Source organism: Labeo rohita, chromosome 3 (assembly GCF_022985175.1).
Source record: "Labeo rohita strain BAU-BD-2019 chromosome 3, IGBB_LRoh.1.0, whole genome shotgun sequence".
Taxonomy (NCBI): Eukaryota; Metazoa; Chordata; class Actinopteri; order Cypriniformes; family Cyprinidae; genus Labeo; species Labeo rohita.
The window spans coordinates 17,687,763-17,712,937 of record NC_066871.1 but is presented as its reverse complement, the minus strand read 5'-3'; the positions used below and the strand labels follow the sequence as shown (position 1 = coordinate 17,712,937).

At 36.5% G+C, this 25,175-nt stretch overlaps 1 protein-coding gene across 3 annotated transcripts in view; it reads right to left on the bottom strand.

Annotated features, from left to right (window-relative positions):
• The window catches only part of rarab (retinoic acid receptor, alpha b), a 155,054-nt gene that overhangs the window by 97,209 nt on the left and 32,670 nt on the right, over positions 1–25,175 (bottom strand). For 2 of the 3 annotated variants that reach the window (XM_051103192.1, XM_051103197.1), the window contains exon 2: positions 13,685–13,756. The gene's annotated coding sequence lies outside the window, so the exon portion shown is untranslated. Of the gene's footprint in view, positions 1–13,684; positions 13,757–22,819; positions 22,844–25,175 lie in introns of those variants that run through there. The other variant, XM_051103202.1, reaches the window with a different exon arrangement.

Genomic DNA, 25,175 nt, shown 5'->3' with positions numbered 1-25,175 from the left:
AATTTTCTCTCTGAAATAGAAGGTTGTTTTTTGCTTCAATGTCTTTTTGTTAAAGATGTCTCTGTTCATTAGCATTAGCCATTAGAGAGCCATGAGAGAGAGAGAGAGAGAGAAGGAGGTGGGGGTGAAGGGGGGGGGCAGACAGAGAACGAGAGAGATGATGAAAGTCCATAGCCCAGTAATGGGCTCTATTTCCCCTTCCCCTCGTCCATTAAGACAGCCAAATGAAATGAAGGGAAATGAATTGAGACTGCAGACATGTGGTAAAGGAGACAAGTGGGAGAGAGGGAGGGTTCGAGAGCGAGAGAGGGGTGGTAGTTTCAAAGGTCATTACTATAGGTATGAGATGAGCAGAGGTAATAAATCTACGCACTAAACGAGGACTATCACCTTTATGAGGGAGAGAGAGCTAAATGCACGTGTACGTCATGCATATAGAGTGCGCCGAGGGAGCGTTTCAATTAGACAGGAAGAAAGGCTTGATCTATAGATGCACACATGATCGCTATTCACATGCATTTGCAGCCTGCATGCCAGAAGCAGCCCTGTCCTTGCAAAAACATGTGTTATTGTGATTTTTGCACACTTCCATGATGCCAATTAGGGAAGTGCCAGTATTAATATTCTAGCTTGGATAGATAAGCTGATAATTATTTTAATGTTAAAGGGATAGCTCACCTAAAAATTTAAATTCTGTCATTAATTATCCCTCATTTCGTTAACACGTAAGAGCTTTGTTCATCTTCGGAACACAAAGATGTTTTTGATGAAATCCAAGAGCTTTCTAATTCTGCATAGACAGCAACACAGCTACCATGTTCAAGGCCCAAAAAGGTAGCAAGGACATCATTAAAACAGTCCATCTGACATCAGCGGTTCAACCGTAATTTTATGAAGCTGCGAGAATACTTTTTGTGCACACATAAAACAAAAACAACAAATTTATTCAACAATTTCTTCTCTTCTAGGTCAGTCTTTGATGCGTGTTCATGAGAGTATTATGACATGTCCTTACTACCTTTCTGGGCCTTGAACATCAGTTGGGCCTTGGTCAGTTGTGTTGCTGTCTGCAGGGTCAGAAAGCACTTGGATTTCATCAAAAATCTCTTAATTTGTGTTCTGAAGATGAACGAAGGTCTTATGGGTTTAGAACAACATGAGGGTGACTAATTAACAACAGAATTTTCATTTTTGCCTTAACTATCCCTTTAAAGCTGATAACCAATAACTTGCTATATTAAAATTCTTTATTATTTTGTCTAAACAACTGAATAAAACAAAGGATAAAATCAACTATATGAATTTAGACTTCAAACTTGCATTATGTAAAAACAAAATTACAATAAAAAGTTCAATTAAATACCAGAATAAATCCAAATATCTGACAAAATACCAACATACTGTGTGTCACTTATGGTCATATTATGGTATTCTTTGAAGCACCATTTAACAGTTTTACATGCCTGGGTCTATGCAGATAGTACAGATAAGCCAACAATATTGCTCATGTTATAGCTTATAACTGATAAAAGGTAGATATTAAAACTGGACACTGTTGTCGACGCCAATAGCCTTGTGGTTAACGCGTCGACATATAGTGCCATTGCGCTGCGGGCGACCCGAGTTTGAATCCCGGCTCATGGACCTTTCCCGATCCCACCCCCTTCTCTCTCTCACTTCGCTTCCTGTCCATCTACACTGTCCTATCCAAATAAAGGCATAAAAACACCAAAAATAAATCTTAACAAAAAAAATCGGGTACTGTTAAAATAATAAAATAAAATAAACATTTAGGCATCACAACGTTTTAATGTTCACATTGTAATGTCATCACCATTTGACTTGACTCTAAAATAATAATAATAAAACAAATAAACAATAATAATAAAATCATTTGCTTTTCTCTTTCTCTTTTCTTGTGTAATTTATAAAACGGATAGTTCCGGGCCTTGATTCTGATTGGTTGAGCTGCGTTCGAAATTACTCTACAAACATACACCTTTGTTTACTTCTGTGTGTTGCTTGGCATCCACTTCGTTGCAACCACAACTGTTTCTGAGGAACTACATTGTTTGGTGGAAGAATAATGTTTTATCAATATCATTACACTTTATTTGCTTTATTTTATCAAACCTTACTACGTATAGGGAACAACTGTTTTATAAAAGCAATAAGCCCAGTGAAGCCGTGGTTTACAGTGAATTTATAACAGCTAAAAAAAAACTGGGTTTTGGGCACTTCGCTTAACATCTTGCTTAACAACGCCCCTTAGCTGTTACAAGTTTACTGTAAACCACGGCTTCTTGTGGCTTACTGCTTTAAAATAATATGTAAAAAAAAAAAAAAAAAAATACTAAATCAAATTTTGCATTTCTAATGGTAATACTATAATATTCTTATAATAAATACCACAGTATATATCATTTCATACAAATTTGACATGGCATGTTTAATCAACAAATGTTTTAGACAAAGGGTTCCAGAGACATAAGGATGGCTGAATAAAAACCGCAAGGGTATCGGGGGTACAAGATGATGGAGCAGCACGTCAGTCAAGCCGATCTCAAGAATGAACTCTACGTTTATGAAATAAAGCATCTACACACAAGTAGAAAAATCACACACACACACCTGGTATTTGAGAAAAGGTTACCAGCTGGATGGTGTGTGTGTTTTATCTGCGGGTGGTCAGTAAGATTAATGGCATCCATCAAAGATAAGAATGTGTCCCAAATTCCAAAACCTCTGTTGTTATGGTACATATTTACCAGAGGAATGAAGATCTAAATATCTATATCCTATAATGAAGACACAAACTAATACTACACTTCTGTTTAATGTTATAGGTGATTCTGACATGTTTCAGAAGAGGTTATATGGGTCCATTATATAAGACCGCGAGAAGTGACGGATTAGACAGAAAAAAAAAAAAAACACAGAAAAGGATAGTAGAAAAGAAAATACACAGCCTATAGCTCATTTCCACTTTGTTTTGGCATGGTCATTGGAACACACACTGTAGTGTCAGATAATTATGAGTGTTTGTGAAAATTAAAAGAAGTGAGATCGAAAAAGAGACTACACATTTAACTTTATGGGTGAATGTGACGATAAACTGTATGTTTCTATGGAAACAAAAACTTGTCTTTACACATTGTTTTTTCTCTTAGGCCTATTTTTCGGTGATCTCCCACTTAGACTGTTTCCTGGAAACCCAAGGGTGTCCTCTTGTTACTAGGTGATCTTTTTTTTAAAGGTCTTTCCATATGTGTCCATGGAAAACACTGTGTGTCGACATCTCTTTTTTGCTTTTTCCTTTCTTACAAAGTCAGCCATGGCACACATAATCCTATTACTGAGGGGCTTCAAAATCAGGCCACCAGGACACAGAAAATGAGAGAGAGAGAGTGAAACTGGCTACAAAGAGGCATGCTGAGCTCTTATTGCACACAGAATGAGGCAGAAACCAAATTCTTGACCTCATGCCCTAACTACACAAATTATCACCTTCCTCATTTTGCAAACCGGCAGACAATTTTTAATCTAAAATGAATCTAATCCATAGAAGTGCCTCCATCTAACCAAATAAATCCCTAGGAAGTGCAAACAGTGCTGCATGACATGGGCCAGAGGAACAAAAAAGAGCAAGCTGAACATAAACTGCAGGCCTTGTACAGAGAGGAAAAATTGGTACACACTGACAAAATGTATTTATTTACAAATAAATCATGAAATTCAAAATATTTGATAGGGATAGTTCACCCAAAAACTAACATTTGGTCATCATTTACTTACCCTCATGTCTTTCGAAAGCCTTATCTTTTTTCCGAAAATGGAAAATGTTAAATATCAGAGAGTTGAGACTGGTTGAGACAGTTTGAGTCGGACGTTGAAGAATGGACTACATTTTATTTATTTATTCATTACAACTATTATAATTACTATTTTTTGTCTTTTCCTGGCATAAATACAAACACATTCATGATATATTTAAAGGGCTCATCGAATGCCCATTTTCCACAGGTTGATATGATTCTTTAGAGTCTTAATGAAAAGTCTATAATATACTTTGGTTAAAAATTCTCAATTGTTGTGTAAAACAACACCCTTTTTATCTGGTCAAAATGAGCTCTGCAAAAATCAACCCATTCTGAGGGATTGCTCCACATATATTCTACAAGACCATATTCTACATCCCTAATCCTACCAAACACATGAACTTAACAACTATCTTAATATCTATTAATAAGCAGCAAATTAAGAGTTTATTGAGGCAAAAGTTGTAGTTAATGGTTGGTTAATAGTGAGAAGTGGACCTTAAAATAAAGTGTGACCTAAAATGTTAACATTTTTAAAATTTTCCTTTTCAATGTAAACATTGAACACCCCCCCTCCCTCCCCCCCTCGTGGAGAGTAACACAGAAGAGAAATATTCTTGTAGCTTCATAACAATATGGTTGAAAACTAAAACATTTCAGCATTTTTCTCCATATAATGGACTGATATGGTGCCCCAAGTTTGAACTTCCAAAATGCAGTTTAAATGCGGCTTCAAACGATCCCAAATGGGGTTGTAAACAATCCCAGCCGAGGAAGAACGGTCTTATCTAGCGAAACGATCAGTCATTTTCATTAAAAAAAATACAATTTAAATACTTTTTACATGTCAAACGCTCATCTTGTCTCTTCCCAACCTTTGTTTTTGTTCCGGTTCATGACAGTTAGGGTATATCGAAAAACTCCCATCTCATGTTCTCCCTCAAATTCAAAATCGTCCTATATCACTGTTTTACCTTTTTTGTTAAGGGTATTTGATCTTCTTTGCATGTTTACTTTGCAAAGACTGTGTCGGTACTTCTGCAGTGATGTAGGGTGATTTTGAAATGATTTTTGAAGTCGAGGGAGAAAATACGATTGGAGCTTTTTCGACATACCCTAACTGTCTTGAACCAGAATACACAGAGACAAGACGAGCATTTGAGATTAAAAAGTATTTAAATTGTATTTTTTTATGAAAATGACTGATCGTTTCGCTAGATAAGACCCTTCTTCCTCGGCTGGGATTGTTTACAAATGCATTTGAGATCGTTTGGGATCAAAGCCGCATTTAAACTGCATTTTGGAAGTTCAAACAGTCCAAACAGTTATATGGAGAAAAATGCTGAAATGTTTTCCTCAAAAAAACAATTTCTTTACGACTGAAGAAAGAAAGACATGAACATCTTGGACAACAAGGGGGTGAGTACATTATCTGTAAATTGTTGTTCTGGAAGTGGACTTCTTTTAATATCTTTCTGGGCTATGAACATGGTAGTTCCGTTGCTGTCTATGCAGGGTCAGAAAGCTCTCGGATTTCATCAAAAATATCTTAATTTTGTGTTTCGAAGATGAATGAAGGTCTTACGTGTTTGGAACAAAATGAAGGTGAGTAATTAATTACCAAAAAGCTGTGAAATGAAGACTTGGAACAGCAATAAAGTCATACGGACAATGTTTGTACTGCTTTTTTTGGAAATTTTGGAGCTTGACATTCCCTGGTCACCATTCACTGTCAAAACATGAAAAACATCTTTTGTAGTCTATGTGGAAACAAATTCACACAGGTTCGGAACAACATGAGGGTGAGTAAATGATGACAGAATTTTCAATTTTGGCTGAACATTCCCTTTCACATTCCTTTAAAGTGTATGCAGTGTTTACTGTGTATTTGGCCATGTAAACACTCTTTTGAATACTGAATCAAAAACAACCCAAAACAAAGGACAAGATATTCTCAGAACCTCCGCATAATCGTCAGCGAGAGAAAACCACCATGACAAGATAAGAGAGAAATTACAACATTGGTCTGAGAAAGAAAGAGGGGTAGAAAAGAAAAAGAAAAAGAAAAAGAGAGATACATGACACAGAGGTCTACTCACACTGTAAGGAATAAGGGTGTCTTCTGTAGGAGGGTGATGGGCACATGCAAATGGCTTTTACCCCACCGAACGATATTGGATTCTGGGAAACCCATCTGTTACGTGGCGCCCACACCAGAGAATAATACGAGGAAGACGGCGCTGGAGGAGGGTGGAAGGGGCCGGGGCAGAGGGGGGGAAGGCAGATGATAGATAGCAGTCTGAGTTTTAATCAGCACTGCGCCTCTAGCGCTTTCTGCCCGCTGCACCGAGGCTTATCCGTCAAGCGGCTCACATGACCCTAACTGAGGAGAGAGGAACTCTTTCCCCCTCGTGCATACCTTACCTCCCTCCTCCCTTCAGCTCCTTCCACTCCAGAGAGAGAGAGAGACGGAGGAATATCTTCTCACACCATCTCGGCGAAACCGCACTAAAGGGCACCGGCTTCGAGGCCGACGTGCAGAGTTTCAGCATGGAGGGTCGAACTATTTCACCTTATCTCAAAATTACACAGGAAACAGATCTCACTGCGAGCGATTTATCATCGCGCAGAAGTGCCGGAGTGAAAATTCTTCCTTTTATCAATTTGTTTTTGAGATGAGACTGGGGAAAATTATCTTCAAGTGAGGATGGACTCAATAAAATCATGCTGATTAGCATTGGAAAGCTAATTAAAAACAAGTGAAAAGCAGAGACATCCGCCTCCGTTGGCACATGAAACAGCATCATCTATCATAGCAACGGGCCCGATAGCAATGAAAGCCATATCTCTGGGTTAGGTAGATGAAACGGTGGGCTGAGTCTGGCGTAACAAAGGCATATCATTTCACATGACTGATACAGCTATAAGGCTTTAATATGGTTTGGAACGCTTCTCCCCCTAATGATGCTATTACCGGCAATAACCAAACCCCCTCCGATGGCTTTGGCGCAAACAGCATGCCGCCCCATAAACCAAGTCTACAACTCTTAACCCTTTCACGCCTTAGAAGATATCTGGACGAGAAACACGGATGCATTGAGAAAATTGGAGAGAGAAAAAAAAAAAGTACAATATTCCATGTGGCTGAAAGCCAGAATACAAAAGTAACATGTAGTCAGACACTAAATATTGGTCCATTCGAGCTTTAACTTGCCAGCTTTAAAATAATGCTTGGCTAAAATAACAAAATAACACAAGGAGCAATGCAAACAGCCGAAAATGACATTAGAATATAGACACATTTTCCTTCATTTCTGTTTTGATTTGATGCACTCATGTCAAAGACAAAAGCAAAAATCGGTTGAAATATTGTTCTTTATAACTTAAAATAGATTTGCCATTTCCTGCAGGTCAATCCTACATGATACTCATCTACATGATACTATATATATATATATATATATATATATATATATATATATATATATATATATAGTTTGTGGTATGACCTCAAAAACAATGAAAATATTATATTTCATAGTGACCTTTCATGGGAAGCGAGCTTGTTTTGTTTAGGTGGCCAATTTTGTGCATGCAAATTTTGACTGAATCTGAAATATCATGCAGTGCGACCAAATATCATGTGGTGTGACCACTGCAGAGTGTTTTCCGTTATAGATATATGAGCCAGATTGGCAGTTTTTGTGCCTTCAAATTAAATTGATGGTTTATATACATAAAATACTTTATTTTAGTATCATTTGGAATAGATTTTTATGCAATTTAAGTCATTTCAGACAGTTTATGTTTAATCTTTGTAAAATACGAGAAAAAAAAAATCATTTAGAGCATATATTTTTAGTTTGGCAAGTATGCACTTATTAGTAATTTATTATTTATTTATTAACAACCATTTTAATCTATTTTACCAGATTCCACTGTCAAGCAAAGTAAAATAAATGCTCACCATAGTCAACATGTTAATTTTGACCCTGCAGTCAAGCACAAACTCCAGATTCCATTTTCTACTGTAAGAAAGATGTTCATGCTGTGATCTCAGAACCTGAGCCAGCAACCTCCCACTACTCTAAATTGCCCCTTCACAAAGATCTGCCCCTATTAGTTACTGTTGCTATGTCCGCCAAACCATTGTACTTTTATGCCACAAATGTTCTCATACATCACAGAGCAAAAAGGACACTGACAACGCACCGGCATACAAGACAGAGCTGGTTACTTTTGGTATGAAACATAGTCTATGTATTCAAATTTTGTCTTTTTTTAAAAAACAGATAACAAATACTGTTTTGTGGTTCGTTAATGTGTCGTGAAAGATTGCTGTAGCGCCTTTCACAACCAAGCGGCACATGAACCAATCATCTCTTCCTCTTTACTAGTTATAGCATGAAATAAACATGAATGAACATCAAAAGGTATCTTGTTTCACCCGTGAAATGATGTCAACACACACCATTTTCCACTGACTTCAATCTACTCTCCTGTCTGGTTTGTTTGTCGGACAAAACAGCGTATTTGGCATTATGATTGGTCAGATCCCCTGTTAATCAAACTCCTGGCGAAGGGTAATTTGAGCAGCCAAGACTGGGCAAAGTTCAGAAATAACTGGGGCTAAAGAAATGTGGTGCAACCGATAATAGGAATAACTGTATTAAAAAAAACAATAAAATATCTCATTTCTGTGGTTGAATCAATGCTACAGCATGATTAAGTACAGCATGAATAGTATTTTTAAAACATTTTTATCAGTTTCATGCAGTTTACAGGAAACATAAGTCTGCTAACTACATTTAAGTAGGCAACTGTGAAATTATGAAACAAAAATATGAGAACATCATTAAAAACTCGAAATAAATGCAAATACTTTGTTTCTAAACACTTTACTGAGAACGTTTAAAAAATGTTAAGCATGTTAAGGAAATGAATTAATTTTAATATAAATCATGGTCGCACCACATGACATTTTTTACGGCTATGGCAATTTCATTGAGGTGAAAAAAAAACACTAAAATCACTTCATGTTAACATGAATTTATGTGTACACAAACTTTTTTAATTACAACAGATATTATTATTTTTTGTATTTTAAAATTGGCCTTTCAAAAATCCTTATACATCAATGATTATATATATATATATATATATATACACACACACACACACACACACATATATATATACACACATATATATATACATATATACATATACACACACACATATAATATACATTTACGCAACAATGGCTATATTAACAGCATCATTTCAATACATCATTTACAATAATATATTTTCTTAAGAAGAGATCACTACACAAAAACATACAAGTAACAATAGTACTGATAAAAAAATAATATAGAATCCTTCAATTTAATCAATGATAAAAATTCTCAAATTCTTAGAAGACATTTTTTTTTTTACAAAAAACACCTTTTTGTCTCATATATTTTATGAGTAAAAATGCTGTCTAATATAATTTAAAATGGAACATTCTATTAAAATGTTTTACACTCAAAATATTCTTACACAAGCCAAAAACTGATTTCTCCTTATAAATATGAATGAGTGAGTTTTGAATCATAAATAAATGTCTTATATGTGTCGTATATGTAAATGTGCTTTGTTGGCATAGGATGAGACAACTGCTCATCTTCTAAAGGTAATTTGTAAATTTTTCAAATTTATGACCACATAAATCACACGAGCATTTCAGAAAACACACAAGTAGAAGAAGACCAAAAATTAAAAATATTTACAATATTACTAAATACATTGTTAAACACTGTACATATTTTGGAATCGGTGTTCATCAAGTATCGTCAAGGCTCAACCAAGTATTACAAATTCAGTGAATGTCAGCTACAATCACAACACAATAAAACACCACATCAGCTCTTATTAACCATAAATTTAGTTTCCAAACTGTAAAAATTCAACAATCCCTACAAATCGCAGAACACGCATCACAGCGCGGGTTTCCTAAATTTATGTCAGCCAGCTGTTACGTGCCAAAACAAGCCTCCATCACACAATCCTTCATTACGACAACCCGTAGCATCATCATATTATTCCAGATGAAATCCCTGGTGTCTGATAGAAAACGATCGCTCGTGTCAGATACTGAAAATGGCAGAAAGCTACAGCCTGCTTTTTGATTCCGGGCACAAAGTAGAACAAGCGTGCCTGCCAGCGCCGTCATTACCCTTGGCTTCAATTAACATCAAATGAACATCACAACTAAAATAGGCTGATTTAAAGAAGCCAGCAGCAACCGAGCAGTGTGGGTGCACATTAAAGCATTTACTATATATGCAAACAAGCTATAGGGGCAGAGATCCACTTGTTTGCCAGATCGTATGCATGAAAGGATGCACAGTGACAAGACTGAGCGATGTTTTCACAACCAAATGAGGAGGGAGGTCTCGCTGTTTTGAGTGGGCTGGGAAAAGACAGACAGCGTGCCGCATTGCACGGACGGCGCGCGGCGGTTCTCCTGGCATCGCTTGAAGTTTTTCTCGTAACGGCACTCGCTTGATTTTGAGCAAGGACAACAATTACATCCTTTTGCTGCTGAGCGCAGTTTTTGAGTCTGACCCACAAATCCCTCTAACTCGAGCAGCCAAAACCAATCTCCTCTTGACGTTTTTTTATATTACTCCTCTCAGCGTGCATGAGATGTCTTTTTCAAGTGCAGCTACTTCAAAGCGAGGACGAGAGTCCCAGTGGGAACGAGGAGGAAGTAGAGAAGATAACATTGAAGTGTTTGGGGTGATGCGCGCTCGCCAAGTTCCCTCTGCAGATCCGCAGGGGAACCGCTCTGAGAGGAGAAACCACATGTTTTCCTTTCTTATAAAGGATGTAAACTACATGCTAATGAGCGAAAGAGACAATAAATAATTTGCGATGTTCTTTAGGAGCTGACAAGGCATTGTGGGGTCATTATGCTTCTTTTGATGTGAATCTGGTGTGCTTTTTGTTATCGAGAACTAATTAAATGGCTTGTGAATTGCACCGGAGATGTATTGAGAGAGCTAGGAGGAACTAAAAATATGATGTATTCAAAAGTACTTCTTGGAAAGTGCAATTAAAAAGTTGAAGTCATATTTGACTCAAACCTCTGACTTTCTTTCCTCTGCAGAACAGGAGAACTGTTTTTATCCATACAATGAAAGTCAGTACAACACTAGACACCACACTGTTTGGAAAAAAATAAATCAATACTGGAACAATATTCAAAAATATACTTTCTTTTGTGTTCCACTCAAGAAAGAAAGTACATTTAATCAACATCTTAAGGCTACAAAACGTGAACTAAAAGGCAGCAAACAACTTGTTATCGCTTCCTTATAGTTCAGCCACAGGGTTTCTGCAGGTTTTCGAAGGTAAATTTAAGAAAAAGAAAATGTAAGGAATAAATTGAATGGAATTCCCTTGATCTTTTCACATATAAGAGATCACTGTAACATAAAAACATCCCGTAAGTTTCAGAACTCAAAACTTTCTTGTTAGTCTAAAAACAGCTTATATTGAAGCCAATCTTCCAAAACGACAGGTTGTAGAATGTGCTACTTTATGATGTAATAGTGTGTCTAAACACCGCTCCAGAGAAGAAGATCAACGCCTGCTTCTACATCACTGCTTGTTTAGCCCCGCCCACAGATTCACACGTTTCGTGTAAATAACAAGAGCGGCAAACATGCATTTACGAAAAACCCAAATGATAAAGATGGCTCCGAAGACAAGAAGACACTGTACAGTGCCAAGTTGTGGAAAAAACAGTATTTGCATTGCCTTCTTTCTGATACCAACATTAGGAAGGAGTCTAAATTTATTTTTAATGAAGATCCAGACCGCATCAGTAAGAACTTGGTCCTTTGTTCACTTCATTTTTTTGGATTCATTTACAAACATGGAACAATTTGACACAGGATTTTCAGAAAGATTGAAACTTAAAGACGATGATGTGCCGACTACTTAGGATCTGACAGTAATGTCGCAGCACACAAGTGTAAGTAATGGTTTTTATTATGTGGTCACTATTGCTTTGTCTGTTATTACAGATCGTTTGATATGTACTGAGTATTTATGCGTTTTTAATCTAAATCACAGCAGCGTCCATCTATGAAGGATGTAGGCTGTCTAATAAACACAACTGTTAGGCACTCATAGCAGTAGGGCGTTTACTTTCGAATCTACTATCCGCCACACCTATTCAAACAGAGTGTTTCTATGAGGAGGGGGTCAAAACAGGACAGAAAATAGTCTATTACTTCTAAATGTATGTGATATAAATGTTATGATATAAAAATCTTGATAACATTATAAGTGGACCTCAGAGAACAGTAGAAAATTATTAAAAAAGTAGAGAGAAAATAAAAAACATTGATTGTCTCTTGATTTAAGGATGTTTAGATATTTGTATTATAAAACAATGCAGTGCACATAACATTTAATGCCATGACTTTATGAATTTCAGACTTTCTGCTCTGATTTCAAACCTTTTAAAGCGGTCATCGGATGCCCATTTTTCACAAGTTGATATGATTCTTCAGGGTCTTAATGAGAAGTCTATAACATACTTTGGTTAAAAAATTCACCCTTTTTACCTTGTCAAAATCAATCTTTTTTAGAGTGAGCCATTCGGTTGCATGTTCCAATAAATACTAATGAGCTCTGCTCACCCCACCCCTCTCTTCTGTGGGGTGACGAGCTGTTCTGTTTACTTTAGCTGCATTCTGCATTTTGCCGCGAAACTTGCTAACTAGCACATTATTAAGAAAGGCGATTTGCAAAGATGCATAAAAACCCCTTGCACTGACTTCTGCTGTAGGTGAAGCTGGATCACGAATGGTTCACGTGAACATAGATGTATTTAGGTAGATCGGGAGGCACATTCCCTTCAAAAACTGAAGTAATCTTAATCCTCTGCGTCTTCAGTGGATTCCAGATGCCGGGAGTAAATGATGAATGCTATGTTCATTGTTACATTCAACAACAAAACACCTCAATCCCTTAGGAGACATTCTTGTCTACTCCTGCTCTGGCATCGAAACAATGGCGGTCAGGCAGTTCACAGCTCACTCAGGGCGGGTCTAAGGTAAGACGGTCGTGTCAGTCAACTATCATGGGAGCGGCTTTGGTCTGTGTGACATCATATAGCCAAGAAGCAGAGAATGGCTTAATTTGAAAAAGGTGATATTAATTACAGGGATTAAAAAAATACCACCAAATGTATTTTTATCATTATAGGGTGGTTGTGTACACACACTGCGAACACACATTTATGTTCAAACAACATGTAAAAGTAAATTTTGCATAAGGCCTGTGGAAGGGTAAATTAAGTCTTTTTAAGCCTTGCAGAAACCCTGAGCCAAGTTTCTTGGCATCAAGCATAAGCAGAGCACTCTGCATTTTTATAATTGTTCAATACTTGTATTGCATTCAAACACAGCTGCGGTCACTTTAAATATTGGTCTTTTAACTTTGGAAGGAACAACCGTCCAAACCCAAATCTATATCCAAAGTCATCTCAGTTGATTTTCAGGGAGTGTTCGTATCCATTTTAGCATTCCGGAGCGTTTTAACGTGTGACTAAGAGTGACATGATTTATTGTGAAGGATTTTGGAGGAGGTAAACAGGCTCCACATGAAGCTCATGTCCTGGTTGGTGCTTGAAACGCTCTTTAAGATGCTACAATCTGATTAAAACCTACATGGAAATCAAATATGACACGCATGCATTTTCTGTGTTCCTTTTTGACGCCTACCTCATTTATTCTCCATTTCTCCTGCCATTGAATCCTTTAAGAAGGGGCCAAATAAAACAGCTTTAATGACTGAGTAGTTACCTGCCGCTGGATTTCTCCGTCTTAAATCTCGTCAGACAGTCAGAGGAACAGCACCACACCAGAGAAAAACACCTGAAAGAGAAAAAGAGAACAGGATTTAGAGGTTTAGGGCAATGAGTACAGATATGAGAGCATATTCTCTCCGCTTTAGCAGTCATCCACACTAATTGAAACGGACATAGATATTTCATTTTTTATTCTTTAAGGAACAAGTAGCATATGACACATAAAATTGACAAGCATACTGATCCTAGCTCATAAAATTCAAACCTAACAAATATGTTCAGTATCGGTTATGATATTACAATAAAGTGTGCAAAGTTAGTCCAAACTGTTACATGTTGTGATATACAGACATTTACTCAAATGTTTTGCACAATTACACTACCAGTCAAAAGTTTTTGAACAGTAAGATTTTTTAATGTTTTTTTAAGGAAGTCTTTTCTGCACATTTGATCCAAAAATACAGTAAAAGCAGTAATATTGTGAAATATTTTACTATTTAAAATCACCGCTTTCTATCTGAATGCATTTTAAAATGCAATTTATTCCTGATCAAAGCTAAATTTTCAGCATCATTACTCCAGTCTTCAGTGTCACATGATCCTTCAGAAATCATTCTAAAATGCTGATTTTGTTTAAGAATCATTTATTTTTTTATTATTATTATTATCATCAATATTTAAAACAGTTGAGCACATTCTTTCAGGATTCTCTGATAAATAGAAAGATCCAAAGATCAACATTTATCTGAAATAAAAAGCTTTTGCAACATTATACACTATAATTTAGAAATTATAGAAATGTATACTTTTATGTATTATTTTTAAATTGATCAAAAGGCATAAAGGCATTTATAATGTTACAAAAGATAAATGCTGTTCTTCTGAACTTTCTATTCAACAAAGAAACCTGAAAAAAAATCTACTCAGCTATATTCAACATATTAATAATGTTTTTTATTAGTGTTTTTACTGTTCAAATAAATGCAGGCTTGGTGAGCAGAAGAGACTTCTTAAAAAAAAAATTTTTTTTGACTGGTAGCGTATATTCTTAGCTTGTTCACAATTTGGATTTTGCTAGTGGAAATAACTGTTTTGTTTATTGAACTGTAGTAAATGTACTTTTTTTTTTAAAATGTAACTAAAAATTAACATAAGAATATTGTTAGGTAAAAATAAACCAAAGGCCAAAAATAACATCACCTATCCTTTTCCCACCACCCTTAGTGTTAATCTATGGCACACTTGTATAACATCAGATGCATTACTAAATATTTCATTCATGACTTCAAAGGTTCTTGCTCCTGTCAAAGAATATTCCAGTGAAGTCACTTAAAAGAATCTCTTGTCATCTTGTGACGGGCTTTGTGATTTATAAAGGAGGTGACAACAAAGAGTCATGTGTTTCACACAGTTTGAAGGTCTTGATTCATGGATTACCAAAGCCTATTTTAGAGGTCAAACTCATCAGGGGGATTGCAGTTACACATCGAATATACAGAAGCAGTACAAGAGATGGAAGAGTGTGATTTTTCTTACTCTGACATTTCCTGTCTCATCATGTGCTCATGCTTATTGTGTTTGAAAATGTATTGTGTAAGAAAAATGTGACAGTGAAGGAAAGGTTTCATGTGCGTGTGTGTCTGCCAGAGAAATTTTCCTAACCCACCCTGACAACACCACAAAGTATACTTTGAAAGTGAGTGATTGACTGCATTTGTGGGTTTCAGGTTGGCTAAAGTAATGTCCTTAGACTCTTTACTACAGTGAGTGTTCTGAAAAACTTCCTCTCTTATTCCAGCAGACTGAATCTAAAAATAGATACACACTTCCTTTTGTACATTTGTATTAGTTTACAGCTAAATACCAAGTTCTGTCATGAAACACTACATGGCACAGGCTGATGGGTCGTTAATGTAAACTGATGATATTCACAGTGTTAAACTACTTGGCACAAGCTAATGGTTTATGCTGTATACGCAGCCAACGAGATTGCTGCTTTACATTTAAATGGCTGGTTAGCATTCACTAGAGCATTTTGCAGTGCAGTTCCTCTGAAACCCTCCACCTCCCCAGCTATATATATATATATATATATAATTTTTTTTTTTTTTTTAAATGTGTTGAGTCAACTTAAAATATTTTTTTACCTAGCTGCCTTAAAATGTTAAGTTTAGTCAACTCAAATAAGTTTAGTCAACTTGAAATGTTAAGTTGTACTAAGTGACAACTTAGATATTTGTGCTGACTAAACTTAAAATTAAGGCAGCGAGGTAAATTGTTTTAAGTTGAAGCCACATTTTTTATTTATTTTTTTTTACAGTGTACACTGTAAAAAACTATTTGTTGAGTCAACTTAAAATAATTTGTTACCCGGCTGCCTCAAAATTTTAAGTTCAGTCAACTCAAAAAAGTTTAGTCAACTTGAAATGTTAAGTACTATGTGACAACTTAAAAATTTAAGTTGCATCAACTCAAATATCCAAGCCAGCTGGTTAACAAGCCCAGCTTTTACGTTTAACAAACCAAAATTTTTGTTCAATCAACTCAAATATCCAAGCTGTCACTTAGTGCAACTTAACATTTCAAGTTGACTAAACTTATTTGAGTTGACTGAACTTAAAATAAGGCAGCAGGGTAACAAATTATTTTAAGTTGGCTCAACAAATGTGTTTTTTTTTGTTGTTGTTGTTGTTTTACAGTGTAGCAGATCTATTCCGCCAAGACCAAATACATTAGCACCGTCATATCCATTACTGTGCTAAAATCTTCAGAGTTGTCATGATAGAACTGCATTTTGTCATTCTACAACCTAGACCTTGTTTGTTGTATGTGGTTTAACAATATGAACTTGGTGTTGCAAGCACCATGCTCTACTGTTTGAGCTACAGAAACCTAGCCTAGATAAAGCACTGCCTCTGCTAAATCCAACCTCCTCAATCCTCAAGAATCTGATTGGTTCAAAGTTACCTGTCCACTCCATCTCAACTCAAACTCTGAAACAAGGTGCCGGTGATGCGCTTTCAAGAGCTGTTTGCTCAGGGACACTGAAATGTCGTTTCACGCAGCGCTAAGGCCACATGTGCCACCTACTCAGTCTGACAAACATGACCAAGCTTTGTCAGCAGGTCACCTGTTCTGTCCGAGTGCTCTGCTATCAACAGTGGTCCCATCACCAGTCCCGACCTTCAGATGGTGAGAGTGCATGACATTTTAAAAGGGTGACAGCAATAGCGCAGCGAAACACAATGTTCCCAACCCACCAGATTCCTTCTATTTCGGTTATATTAAAAGCCAAGTGTCTCCTGTAGATTGGAGCTCTTCCAGGCTTTTGACATCTCCATCAAGCACAAGCCAATATTCTCAATGTTGGAATAACATCTGGGTTTAAATTTGCATAAATTAGGACACAGACTACAACACATATTAATTGGCATGATTTGAAACAACTGGAACAATACAGTTGGATAGAAAAGACCACATTGTTGCTGTTGTTGTTGTTGTTTTTAACAGAATTTTTATTAGTGGTCTCAGACTTTTCACATTAAGGTAATGGGAACTGAAGCGAAAAGCACTTTCAGCGTAATATTCCTACATATAGGCTTTGTTTTTCTTATAATTAAACTATAATTTCTCACTTTTTGCTTTTGAGGTCATTATGTTCTTGACGGGTCAGTGAGTTTCATTACCGTATAGATGTCATTCTTGGTTGATTGGGTTTATTTTTACCCATAGGTAATCTGCTTTATAGTCAGCGCTGTCGTTTAATCGCATCTGTCGTGTTTTTAGGATTACATGATGACAGTGTTGCTGAACAGAAATTGCTTTCCAGGAATTAACTGCTATGCAGCTATGCAGTTTAAAATGACACCTGTCATTACATAAACGATTACGCAAGACTGCAGAGCAGAACAGATTGAGAGGCATCAGAGTCATGAGACCACAGTTTCCCTGACTGACCCCAGTCTTTTCAGAAGCACTGGCACAATTTCTGATAAAACTGAAAAAGAAATTGCATCTTTTACAGCTAATATGCCAAAGGTTGCCAGACACTTTGGAATTTATTAGCTGTCTGTTGAGGGAGAGGGAGAGCAGGGTAAAGAACTAAAGAGATCGGGGGAGCCAACAGAGATGTGTGGGCTTCAATTTGAAGGGGTGAAATAGGGGCATCACCTATTAGTTTTTTTTGGAAGAGTAGAGAGACAGAAAGAAAAATATTCCAGAAGACAAATTGTCATAGCAGGGTGACTAGTGACAATCACCCATCACTTCCTAATGGATGATGACCCTGTAAAGGCTAAAGGTCACCCTTATCCCCCCCCAGCCTGGTCTATCTAAATAGGACCACCCTCTAGTGACACAAGATGAAGCACCGCTACCCGCTGAACTCTGCAAAACAATCTTCTATAGTGGGGGTCCGTATGAAGCATGGTGGGGGGGTGTATTTCTGTATGCATAAGAAAAGAAAGCAAAGAAAGAACAGAGGGAGGCAGAGAAGGAGAGACAGAGATGGACACGGAAAAATAGAGAGATATAAACAGTTATGTACAAGAGCAGCAACACAAAAGTCACTTGACTAAGTGTGTATATCTTTCAACAGGGTGACTTTCGGTTGTGTATATTCTTTATGTCAACACCTGTCTAAAATAGCAATCGAAAAATCCCAAGCAGATGGGCTCCTTCACTAAACGACACCAATCTATACGGCATAACGGAAAAACAGCCACCAAACTCAAATGTCAGGAGGTATCTTTCATCCAGACAATTCGCCCACATTAAAATGTCTAAATTGTAGTGGCAACGAACGGAACTAAAAAAAAAGGTTCCAAACACATTTCCAAACACTCCTTTTGTCAAAGTTCTTTTTAAAGTAAGCTATTTCACTCGGCATACTGGTTACATCTTAGATAATGTATATTTGAATAGGGAAAGACTAAAATCTTCGAAAATGTCAATGTCCTGTTTAAATATTATATTTGACATCAAGCACACAATTTGACAACAACATTTTCATAAATAGTGATTAGCTTAAAACATGCAACAAACATATCCAGCTTATGCAAAGACACATTCAAGAGTGAACAAAGAGTTAATGGCTTTAAGAAAAAAGTGATTGCTCTTTTAACTGTAAGGCAGAGATGAAGCTGCTATATTGAATGTTACAATTTTGCATTTCAGCCTGAGCACTTCCACATTTAGCCTCAACAGCCAATGCAGCAAAATTTATGGAAATTCTGAGGAAAATTATGTACAAAATTAAATCTTGAGAAAGTGTCACACAACCGAACAAAGCAATTTTGATACAATCCATTACTAAGTTTTACTATAATACACTAAAATGTTAAGTTTACTAAAAGCTAATATAAGTTTAAAAACATTTCTAGAACGTAATGAGACATACTAAAAACAATGAGAAAATATTCATATAAGTTCATAAATCATAAAAGTTGCTAGTCAATTCAATCAAAAGTACAAAGGCTGATATACAGCATTACAGTTCAAAATGTTGCTCTCAGCCAAAATTATTTGCTCTGGAACAAATAATAGATTAATGAGACCAAAGACTGCTCGTTAGATTTACCCCAAACAAATTGTTTAACCACTATAGAGACATCAGAGCTAGCGGCAAATTCCAGAAGATCTGGCCGAGGTAAGGCTGCTCTCGGCAGGTTCATGAGTGCTAGAGCTGACATGTTTCTTTGATTTATTTTGAGTACTCGATTTTTAAAAAATCCTTGATTCAATTAAATAAATATATGTGCTTTTATTATTTACATGTGTGTAGGTTATGTACATGTGTCCACAGTAAATGCTGCTTTACACATGAGAGTTATTTCCATGTGTGGCGCGTCTTAAACGCCATCTCTGCATATTCCTGTGAGTTTGGGTATGGCATCTAGGAATGCCATGTGTGCCATTATATCAGATTCGTATGCTAAATGATTTATTAACCTACGAAAACATAGGAGAATACAATATCTTTCTAAACATGCTGACTGTTCATAGTGATTTCAAAATAAAAGCTCAAACCCTCTGAGTCATTCAAGAAATTACAGTAGCTGTAGCATTTCTGTGGTAAACAAATGGCCATATAATAAATATTAAGTAGACATTTGAATTAAATGTTGTTTAGTCAAAATTAAACAAGGATTACATCACGCAGTTAAGTGTAAAATAGGTCGTTGGCGCCCTCTGCAGTCATTTGTTATAATGCATAATAGACATTAGCACTATAATACATTAAGTATTTTAGCAGTTTTGGTGAATAAAACCACATGATTACTTGCTTTTGACCTAATTGTTTTTGCCTCATTGCTATTACATATGTAAGCTATTGTTTGCTTAGGTCTCATTTTATTACCACAAAAAAATGATTACAATTACATGATTAGTCATCAGAATAAATCGACTGATAACTCAATTACCGAAATATTCATTAGTGCACGGCCACTGACACCCTGAAGCTTACATCTCCGAAAACATCGAAGCGAATTTTCAATTGGACGTTATCGTTATTAACAAACTGCATATTTGAAGTCTAAACAAATACATTCTCACCTAAAAAAAAATTAAAACTACATTCCGTATATCAAAAACAATATTATTTATAGAATTATAGTGGATTTGGGCATCCGCATTACACTAACCGTGTAAAATACCACAAACGGAGTGATTCAAACAGTGAAACAGTTGGAGTTTTATTATCACTGGAATATTGTGAAACTCCTCTCAGCCAATGAGACTGAGAGAGAGACAGAGACTTGTATGTGCAAGAGTTTCTTTATAAAGTCTTTTTTTCTGCACAGCAACAATCAGGCAGCCCCGCCCTAAACTCATGCCATTGGGTACGTTTCAAGCTGATAAACTGAGTAGCTTGATCAAAATGTGCTAAACTTGTGGTAAACTTGTCTTTCGCAAATTGGGACAAAAGAAAAGTATTTTACCATTGAAAAGGACTGCAAAATAAATGACTGTTTACAAACAGGTTTCTTGAACAATCATGTCATCTGTCATTGGTCAGTCAAACACATAGCCCCTCCCTAAACTCATGTCATTGGCTGAGTCAGTGTTGCTATGCGGGCTGGTCGGAATGCTCAAACAAACAGAACAATGATTTGAAAGCGCTACAGAGCCACGGTGTTTACACTGTTCAGAGAGATTGTGCTGACAAATGACTGACTTACATTTATAGAAATTATTTAACAATTACCAAATTACAATTTTAGCTACAAAACTGCCACCTAAATGGACAGAGGGCATGAAAGACAATCCAGGCACACAAACTCTCCCATTTCCACCCCAGCCAACAGTCCAAAGACAGGGAGCACCGTCTGTGTCATCTGTGCGTAAAGGCCAAGCCACACCTCCTATGGCAGCCAGAACTGTAGCCTAAAATAAGCCGTGAGTAACAGCAGCCGGGCCAACAGGGACGAAGCGGGTGACTAAACGCGACATGGCTCTGGCTTTAGCTGAGATGAGAGGAGAGAGGGGATGAATCACGGGAACAGGCGATCCCTTGAGGAAAGCCTCTGCACTCAGAACACTCCGTCCTTGGGAGCTGAGGATTGATGGGAATCGAGTGATAAAAACCAAACTGTCCTTGAGTCCCCTGAGCCTGAGACACGGCTGTACTTGCTGAAGTGTGTGCAACAGCCACATGTTTCCCCCACGGGTTCAGGGGCTGATGCAGGATAGGCCTGTGTCAGGCTTTTGTCTGAACCCTTACTCCAAAGATCAGCCGTAAGATGTATTAGGAAGGGAGGCGGATTTGGAAATGAGGCATAAGATCGAATAGTTGCTTTTAAAGGAATGGGTCAGGCGAGGTGTTTCAGTAAAGAGGGGAGGGAGTGGTGCTGACCAATACAATACAGTCACACATAATGAGAGAACACGTCAGGATGTTGGACAGTCCCTGAAAGTGTAAAAAAAAGTCAAGTTGCATGTTTCACAGCACAATGCACAAGGGAAGCGTGAATGTAAATATCTGGTTTGAAATTGGGAAGTGTGTTGTAGGTGCTCTGAATGCTGGTAAGGTCAAACCTCCCTCCTTTCGGATCATCGTTGTTTATTGATATATGAGAGCTTCTCCTTTAATTGTCCTCTGTGAAATGGCTAACAGCACCGTGTTGTCTACAGATCTTACAACAGTGTGTTAATAAAGCACATGAAAGCTCAAAAGAAGCTGTAACAGTAGTGTGCATGGATCACTGAGTCAGTTCAATGCATCCATATAGTAAAAAAATCAATAGTATGAGCGAAGATTTAAAAGGACAGTTCACTCAAAAAGGAAAATTCTGTCATATGTTGTTCCAAACCTGTAAGACCTTAAGAAATTAAGATATTTTTGAGAAAATCCAAGAGCTAACCCTGCATAGACAACATAGCAACTACCACATTCAAGGCCCAGAAAGGTAGTAAGGACACTGTCAAAATAGTCCATGTGACATCATCGGTTCAACCGTAATGTTATGAGGCTACGAGAATACTTTTAGTGCACAAAGAAAACAAAAAATATCAACAATTTTATTCAACAATTTCAAAAACGTTCTTGGCCTTGAACATGGTAGTCGCACTGCAGAGTCAGAAAACTCTCGGATTTCACCAAAAATATCTTAACTTGCGTTCTGAAGATGAACAAGGTTCTTACGAGCTTATAACAAAAGAACTTTCATTTTTGGGTAAACTATCCCTTTAATAAAAAAAAAAAAAAAAACTGATTCCAGACATCTGAATGATAGTACACATACTTCGTCCTCCATTTGGGTGGTGCCTAAGCAGCTTAGGTCAACACACCTTTTGCGTTCCATCAAAAACATGACTTTACTCACGGCCACACCTCAACCTTAAACAATCCACCTTTAGAGCACTATGACGTGCCAGTCAAATTTACACAGTACAAACAGAGCATGCACGCTCCAACCAGAACAAACTACAACTAAACACTAGACGATACTCTAATAAGACACTCTTAATTCAGTCACTTTGTTTACTTGTGTAAAAGTCTGTCCCTACACATCACTAAAGTGCCTCAGTGGTCTATAATAAATTGACAATTGTGTAAGTAGCCGTATTGAATTCCTACTAATACCAAGCACAAATCACGAAAGACACACACACACGCTCTTCTACATACCAGAAGATAGTGCGGCTCAAGCCAGTGACCGCACATAGTGGCACTCCAGCCTGAGCAGGTACATCTCTTTAATAGGCTGCTATCGACCAGCTAGCCAGACTCCACTACATGCAGATCGATTCTCTGCCCAGAAATAGCCTCTGGAGACCGAGCTCTGAGGCAGCGCGGTACGGCGTGTACGCTTGAGTACTAGACTGCATTTCTGAGCTCCACGGCTGTACTTTTTGTTCTGTGTCTCTCTAAGTGGTGAGGAAACCACATCTTAGAAAAGATGGTAAACAGCCTGGTGCTGCAGATGAACTTGAGAGAATCCATAGTAAGGAATAATTCATTCAGATGTTTTATCAATCTTCTTTTCCATTCAGTGTAACATAACAATTACACATGTTTGTATTCATGCAAGCAACAGAAATATTTGACTCATTAGCTCTATTTGGAGAGGACTAGCTTTCCCTGAGGACGTCAGGGACATTTGTGTAACACAGATGTACAGTACAGTCCAAACTGAACATCTCTGTTTTTAACTTAAACAATGTTTTTTGAACTGTCACAAACATTTTTGAACATAGACGTGAACGTGCACTATCCAAACTTACATTAAAATAATTCATGAACAAATACATTTTGTAATATGATTTTAAAGTACCATTTCCATGGTAATGCAATGTCTGATTTTAAAATGGCTTTCACAGGATACATTTTAAGGTTTTAAGCCTTCAGTTGATATTTAATTTATATATAACGTGATGGGGAAAAAGGCAGCAAAAAAAATACATTTTGGGACAAAGGCCAGACTTCCTGTTATGATATACATTTTTAAGGTGCACTCCTGTCATAAAATAATCTATTACTGTTCCTACATAATTTGTAGCAAATAACAGTGGTAAACTATTTATTTACGAGTCTTAGATAATATATAGTTTGTCATGATTAGATTAGGATTTATTTGTAAAATAGTAAACTTAGGGTTTCACCACTGAGGATGACACGTGAGGAATCAAACAAGAATGTCTGTAATTTGTGGCGTTATTTTTGCTAAATAAATAAAGCTTCTTCAGAAATGTTAGATATAGCTGCCTGGTGCTCCTTCATTATGATTTTAACTTTTTTTAACTTTATGGGTTAGCAAATGACAGTTCACAGTTCTTGTTTTGCTGTCATCCCATAAAAGAGAACAAAACTAAGGAGAGTCCAGTCAGGAGATGGGTTTCCATCTGCAAATTTTAAGATGCAAATAAAGGTTTCAAATAAATAACAAAAAATATAATGTATTTATGATGTCGGAGCCAATAGCTTTATGGGCAGCGCACCGACATATGGCGCAGTTGCGCTTTGGGTGTCCCGTGTTAAAATCCCGCCTCGTGAATCTTTCCTGATCTCCCCTCTCCCCCACTAGCTTCCTGTCAATATCCACTGTCCTATCTAGAAAAAAAAAAAAAAAAAAAAGGAGAAAACATCAAAAATAAATTATATATAAATTATACATTTTTTATAATATATATATATATATATATATAATAAATACATATATTTGTAAATATTTATTAAATATATACATGTATATGCAACAAACTTCATTTTTCTTACATATATACATGTATTTATAAATGCATTATAATTACACACAGTACACACATATTTATTATTCAAACTTTTATTTTGTATGTGATTACTCATGATTAATCATGTACCAGCCCTACTAATAAATATATATATATATATATATATATATATATACACACACACACACAGTTCTTTCTGGTCCTCAAATCTGATTGGCTGAGAAGATGCAATATTCTAGTCAAATTAGAACTTAAACCGTTTCAGTTTGTATCAACCACATATCAAATATGCGGTTTGTTAATAAAGATAACGTTTATCAGAGTGCTGCCTTTGTACTTTTGACTGAATTGTAGTGCAACTTTTATGACGGCTCTTGTGGTTTATTAAATATGTGACCCTGGACCACAAAACCAGTCATTAGTAGCATGGGTATATTTGTAGCAATAGCCAACAATACACTGTATGGGTCAAAATGATACATTTTTCTTTTATGCCAAAAATCATTAGGATATTAAGTAAAGATCATGTTCCATGTAAATTTCCTACCGAAAATATATCAAAACCTAATTTTTGATTAGTAAAATGCATTGCTAAGAACTTCATTGGGACAACTTTAAAAGTGATTTTCTCAATATTTAAATTTTTTTCCACCCTCAGATTTTTAGAGTTTCAAATAGTTGTATCTTGGCCAAATATTGTCTTAACAAACTATACATCAATAAATTCAAAAAAATTACCCTTATGACTGGTCCAGGGTCTGGACATTATTATTCAATGAATAATATTTTATATT